The sequence below is a fragment of the Nyctereutes procyonoides genome, unplaced genomic scaffold (assembly GCF_905146905.1).
Source record: "Nyctereutes procyonoides isolate TBG_1078 unplaced genomic scaffold, NYPRO_anot_genome, whole genome shotgun sequence".
Lineage (NCBI taxonomy): Eukaryota > Metazoa > Chordata > Mammalia > Carnivora > Canidae > Nyctereutes > Nyctereutes procyonoides.
In genome coordinates, this window is record NW_026575046.1 from 39893760 (window position 1) to 39899820 (window position 6061).

Sequence of the window (6061 nt, forward strand, 5' to 3'; positions counted from 1 at the left end):
ACCAGGCATTGCTCTCAGCATATAACATCCAGTAATTCATTTATTCACACAGCAAGTCAATAAGATTATGCTAATATCATTCCCATTCTACAAATGAGGAAACGTATACAGAGAAATTAAGCTACTTACTCAAGGTCATACAGCTAGAAAATGTCAAAGCTAGAATTTAAAATGGAGTATTTGACTCTAGAGTCACATAAATATTTCTTTACTAAAATTTCATGTATTTACTTCCCTTGAGTGATTTTTTAAGGATGAAAAGCCTAATTCCCCCACTGGATCACTTTTACAAAATGACCTAAAACATGATGTAGCTCTGGTTTCTTTTAAAAATATATCAGCATCTAAGAGGAATATAGGCCAACATATCTTATTTTCATTATATGAGCAATATAAGTCATATTTTTAGGAGACCCCACTTTTTCTGTTATTATACAAAAGTCATCCGTTTTAAAATAAATAGAAATTTTGAAACTGAAATATTTTATACATATTTTCTTATAAGTACAATCTCGCAAATTGAAAGAAAACATTCAAAAGTAAATTCTGAAAATGTCATGATATATTAATCCATTGCTTCAACAAATATTATTGAATAAGCATTATGCACCAACTCTATTCAAGGCACTGAACAAAAGATTACAAAAAGGAAAAAGGAGCCAATTAAACTAGTAAGATTATACAGAAGTCTCACTAATAAATCTCGTTTTTTAAATAAGATGTAAAAAGTTTCATTCATTCAAAATATTTTTTACTATATCCTAGAATGTGGTTGTAGGTATGAAGACATCAATGACAAAAAAGAAGCTTAAGGAAGACACTGAGAAAAATACCTCAAATATTGTCACTAAATCCAAAACAAACTATTTTTTGTTTGCAAATAGAAATACTTGACGTCCAATCCATTCATTGGCTATAGTAAATCAAGTGATCTTTAAAAGCCCTTCAAGAGCAACAACAACAACTACTGACTTCAGGGAATATGGACACCTGTTCAGAAAATTATTTACAATGTCCTTGAATCATACTACTATGGGCACTCACACACTTAACACCATGGCACCTATGTCTAACGCCAGCCTTGTTTCCTCTCTCTTTCTGTGTATTTTAGGTCTTGGGTATAGTCAAAATGAAAAGACTGCCACCTACTGAAGTACAGGTAACTACATTTGGAATCTTAAGGCATGTGTAATTTAACCCTCTAGAGCCAATCTCTTTTCTATTGCAGACATCACCTATTTTGAGGCATTTGGGGAACAACTAGCATACATGTTGTGACTGGCAGTTGATCAGGAATAATTCTCACAAAAGTCACTCCTTGAGTGACGAAATAAAGTAATAAGGTAATTCTCAGCTCAATAAAATTAATCAAAGCAACATAGCAGGTTTATATATATATATATATATATATATCCTAATGTAAGTACTGAAATTGTGTTTCCCTATTCACCTTTTCTGCTTGGTGAGGCTGTTAACAACCTTTTTATGGCTGTAGTAGTAAAATTAAAATGGTCAGCTAAAGGGCTATAAAAACTATCAAAAGAAAGGAAAACAAATCATAAAGATTTCCTAGGCCTTTCTGTGTTTGCATTTTCATTCATTGTCATCCCTAACTCTTGCTATCTATAAGTTCACAAAATCTCACCCCATAGATAAAAGTGAAGAGGCTCTTCAAAATTCATACTACAGCAAGCAAGCAACAATAATATCACTGACAGTGAGGGGATTATTTTTCCTTGGTAACAGAAAAAACAAATTTTTCCCATTAATCATAAATACCTGAAGTTTAAAGAAAAATTATGTTAAGAAATCAAAAATTAACTCATTAGGAGAAAATAGTAAATCACCTTCAAATTCGCTGTTCATAAATAAAAATTAAAAAAAAAAAAAAAAAAGGGATCCCTGGGTGGCGCAGTGGTTTGGCGCCTGTCTTTGACCCGGGGCCCGATCCTGGAGACCCGGGATCGAATCCCAAGTCGGGCTCCCGGTGCATGGAGCCTGCTTCTCCCTCTGCCTGTGTCTCTGCCTCTCTCTCTCTCTGTGACTGTCATAAATACATAAAAATTAAAAAAAAAAAAAACAAATTCGCTGTTCATGAATGTTGACATTAATTAGCTAAAAGAGAAAAGGCACGGATGTAGATACCACCTAATTTACAGAAAAGTTACCTGAATGATGCCAAACATTCTCCAAATACAAATAAAAGTTTTATTAATGGCTTAACAGCCAATGAAGCTCATTTAAATTTGCTCATGGGGGAAAATGTAATTCTCAAACTAAGCTAATAGTTTCCCTGTTCCTTGAACTAAATTAACTTTATCAACTTCATTGTTTAAATTCATGATTACTTAACATTTAAAGTGTGTTTACTATTAAAAATTCAATAGTTGATTTCATCACTTTAATAAGTCATTAATAAAATGCTAAAAAATAAACAAAGCCAACCCAAATCACATCTGCTAACTTGTTAATGTGTCAGATTATTTTTGGAAATGGTTCCATATGTATGCATAATTCTCACATGCATACATATATATATTATGCATCCTAAAATATTTTGCTATTATTTTAAAGTTTCAAGGGCATGAATTTTGTATACAAATAAATCCAGAGCCCTCAAGTTACTTCTGAAGAGCCAAAATACTGTATTTGATACAAAATTTCCCCCAAAATTAAATGCATGCAGAAATGGAAGTTTTCCTTTAGGCAGAAATACTGACAGTAGCAGCACAAGTTATTGAGTTCTAGTAATATCTTAGAAGAAGCATACAAAGGAATTTAGGGAGAAGGAATCTTGAGGTATACAACTTTCTAAAGATTCACCAAGATAGACTAAAAAAGTATGTCAGAATATTTGCTCAGCCATCACAAGAACAGATTATTCTAACTCTAGATTTTGGAGGGATATATATAATTATACACATATATAATTTTAATATTCTTCCAACTTGCCTATAGGTTTGAAAATTCTGGTAACACATGTCACATGTTGGAGACAAGAAATAGAAGATAGCTCAAGAACAGGAAAATTTCTATTTGATATGCCATTCAATATGCCATTCTTGAGTACTATTGATGTGTACTTCAGTCCAAATAAATATTTTTATCATCATGCTCTAATACCAGAATTGATAAGGCCGACAAGATAGGTATATATCAGTAATGATTTGCTATCTGTGGGTATTTCAGGGTCTTATTGTTTAGAAGCCCAAACAGATTGAAAGTCTCATCAATTGTCATGCAATCTCAGGCATCCAAATCAGTAAAGAAGATTAAAGAACAGATATTGAAAGGACTAGCCAAAGAGCTAGGTAGATGCGGTCCTCTGAAAAGCATTCTCATCACTTTGAGCTCATTCTAATCAATACAACCGCAGGAATAAACTCTGGGAAATAAAGTACTTAAATCCTTTAGCGTATTAATGCATATGTAAGCCATACTAGTCGAAATGGTCATTTTGAAAAGTAGACTTAGTTTCTACTTCTGGAATGTAAAAGGGAAGAGTTCTACCTGGACCTACTCCTGAGGGAAATTGATAAAAATTACTGTTTAAAGATTTATTTATTTATTTATGAGAGAGAGAGTGCATGAATGGGAGGAGAGGCAGAGGCAGAGGCAGAGGGAGAGAGAGAATCCTCCAGTAGATTACCTGCTAAGCAGGAACCTGATGAAAGACTCAATCTCAGGCCCCGACACTGTGACCTGAGCCAAAATCAAGAGTCAGCCACCTCACTGACTGAGCCACCCAGGCACTTCAATGGTAAAAATTATTTTTTTAAAGATTTATTTAAATTCTCTGGAAATAGTCATAAGGTCATACGGCAAATGGAAAAATATTTGAATCAAGAAAATCTCCTAAAACCCAGAAATAACAATGAGCATTTGTGGTATCTGTACTACAAATTGATCCCTTCCTCCTCCAAACCAGCCTAGTGTAATAAAAGCTCTATTATAGTCTGATGTCACAGATTTTCCCTTCCTTTAATGACTTAACCAACAAATTTTTTCCATCAACATACAAATTATTGGTGGTGGATATTGTAATAATAATAAATCCTAGTCCTGTTTTCTGGCTGGAACCATGGAGGGTGCAGAAGAGAAGAAGAAGGTTCCTGTTGTGCCAGAAACCCTTAAGAAAAAGTGAAGAGTTGAAGATAAAGTGTCTGAGAAAAAAGTTTCCCCAAAAGATGCTTTGAAAGGCAAGGAGGAAGCTTATCTATGAAAAAGCTAAGCATTACCACAAGGAATACAGGAAGATGTACAGAACTGAGATTCGAATGGTGAGGATGGCGAGAAAAGCTGGCAACTTCTATGTGCCTGCAGAACCCAAATTGGCATTTGTCATCAGGGTCAGAGGTATCAATGGTGTGAGTCCAAAGGTTCAAAAGTGTTGCAGCTTCTTCGCCTTCATCAGATCTTCAATGGCACCTTTGTTAAGCTCAACAAGGCTTCAATTAACATGCTAAGGGTTATGGAACCATATATAGCATGGGGGTATCCAAACCTGAAGTCAGTGAATGAATTGATCTATAAGTGTGGTTACAGCAAGATCAATAAGAAGCAAATTGCCCTGACAGATAACAAACACATTGATTGCCCTGTCTCTTGGTAAATATGGCATCATCTGCATGGAGGATCTGATTCACGAGATCTAAAACATTGGAAAACATTTCAAAGAGGCAAACAACTTTTTATGGCCCTTCAAATGATCTTCTCCACACGGCAGAATGAAGAAAAAGACCACTCATTTTATAGAAGGTGGAGATGCTGGCAACGGGGAAGACCAAACCAATAGGCTTATTAGAAGGATGAACTAAGGTATCTACCATGATTATTTCTGTAATCTGGTCAGTTAATAAATGACTACTTTCAAATGGAAAAAAAAAGGAATAAAAAAATAAAATGAATCCTAGTCCTTGAGATACTCCTATCATGAAAGAGTACAATTATAATAATTGTAATAAGAGTAATGGTGAGTATACATACAATGTGTTGATGGAGCTTGTAAGAAGACCTACAAACACTTAAGGCTTCCTTAGAAAGAAATCAGAGGAAGTCAGAGGAAGAAATCAGAGGAAGAAATCAGAGGAAGTGGCATCTGAATGGATTCCTGAAAAGCATGGAGTAGTGGCAAGACAAGCCAGCTGTATACCAGGGTATGCACAAGTTTAGAGGCAAGAGAAACTGAATACCCAGCCCTCAAACTACAATCACACAGTATGGCTAGAAAGCAAAATTCAAGGATAAGGAGGAAGGCTTGGGGACAACACTGTAAGTAGAAATCATGTTTTCTCATTGATTGGCAGAAGTGAAGTCCAACTTGATGATTACAAATCAGTACCACCAACTTCTGCAGTACCATATTGTCCCATAGCGTGTCCTCTATTGCTATGGATCCCAGTTAGTGTGTCTTACATGTGTTGCTAGCCAGTATCAGAGATTCAGTAAGAATTAAGAAAGATTTTATTTGCAATTTATAATCAATGTTTTCAAAATGCCACGTTTTTTCAATCTCAAATGTTCATGTTCCCTCTTCAAACCAAGTCACTTGGTATCATTTTGTTTATAGGTCTTAACTCTCTTACATTTTACTATTGTTTTCTTCTGCTAGAATATAAGTGCTGTGAAAGCAGAAAACCTATCTTTCTTGTCTTTGCTGCATCTTTAGTGCCTGGAACAGTATATGATACAGGCACTCAGCTAATATACATAAATGAATGAATATTTATTAATCTCCCATTAGTTCCCAATTTTTTTATTTGTTTGAACTGAAAAACTTTGAGATTATATTAAATCTATACACCTTTAAAAAGATTTCCCATAAATGGAAGGGGAATTGATGATAGGGGAGGCCCTAGGAAAGAGTCAAAACACTGTTGTTTTTCTCAAACCTTAGTTTTTTGAAAGACAGATATCATATCCTTGAGAAAGCTGAGAACATAGTATTAACTGTCTCTTTGGTCTGAAAAAGTCTCATCAAAATATTGACCTTTGGAGCACATGCCAGACACTACTGATCTTCCTAGGTAAGCAAGAATCCAAAGCTCCATCTGGATTTTCT

The 6061-nt window shown here is 34.7% G+C and overlaps 1 pseudogene; it reads left to right on the top strand.

Annotated features, from left to right (window-relative positions):
* Positions 1-4081: 4081 nt before the first annotated feature.
* Positions 4082-4817, top strand: LOC129509863 (60S ribosomal protein L7-like; annotated as a pseudogene).
* The last annotated feature ends 1244 nt before the right edge of the window (positions 4818-6061 follow it).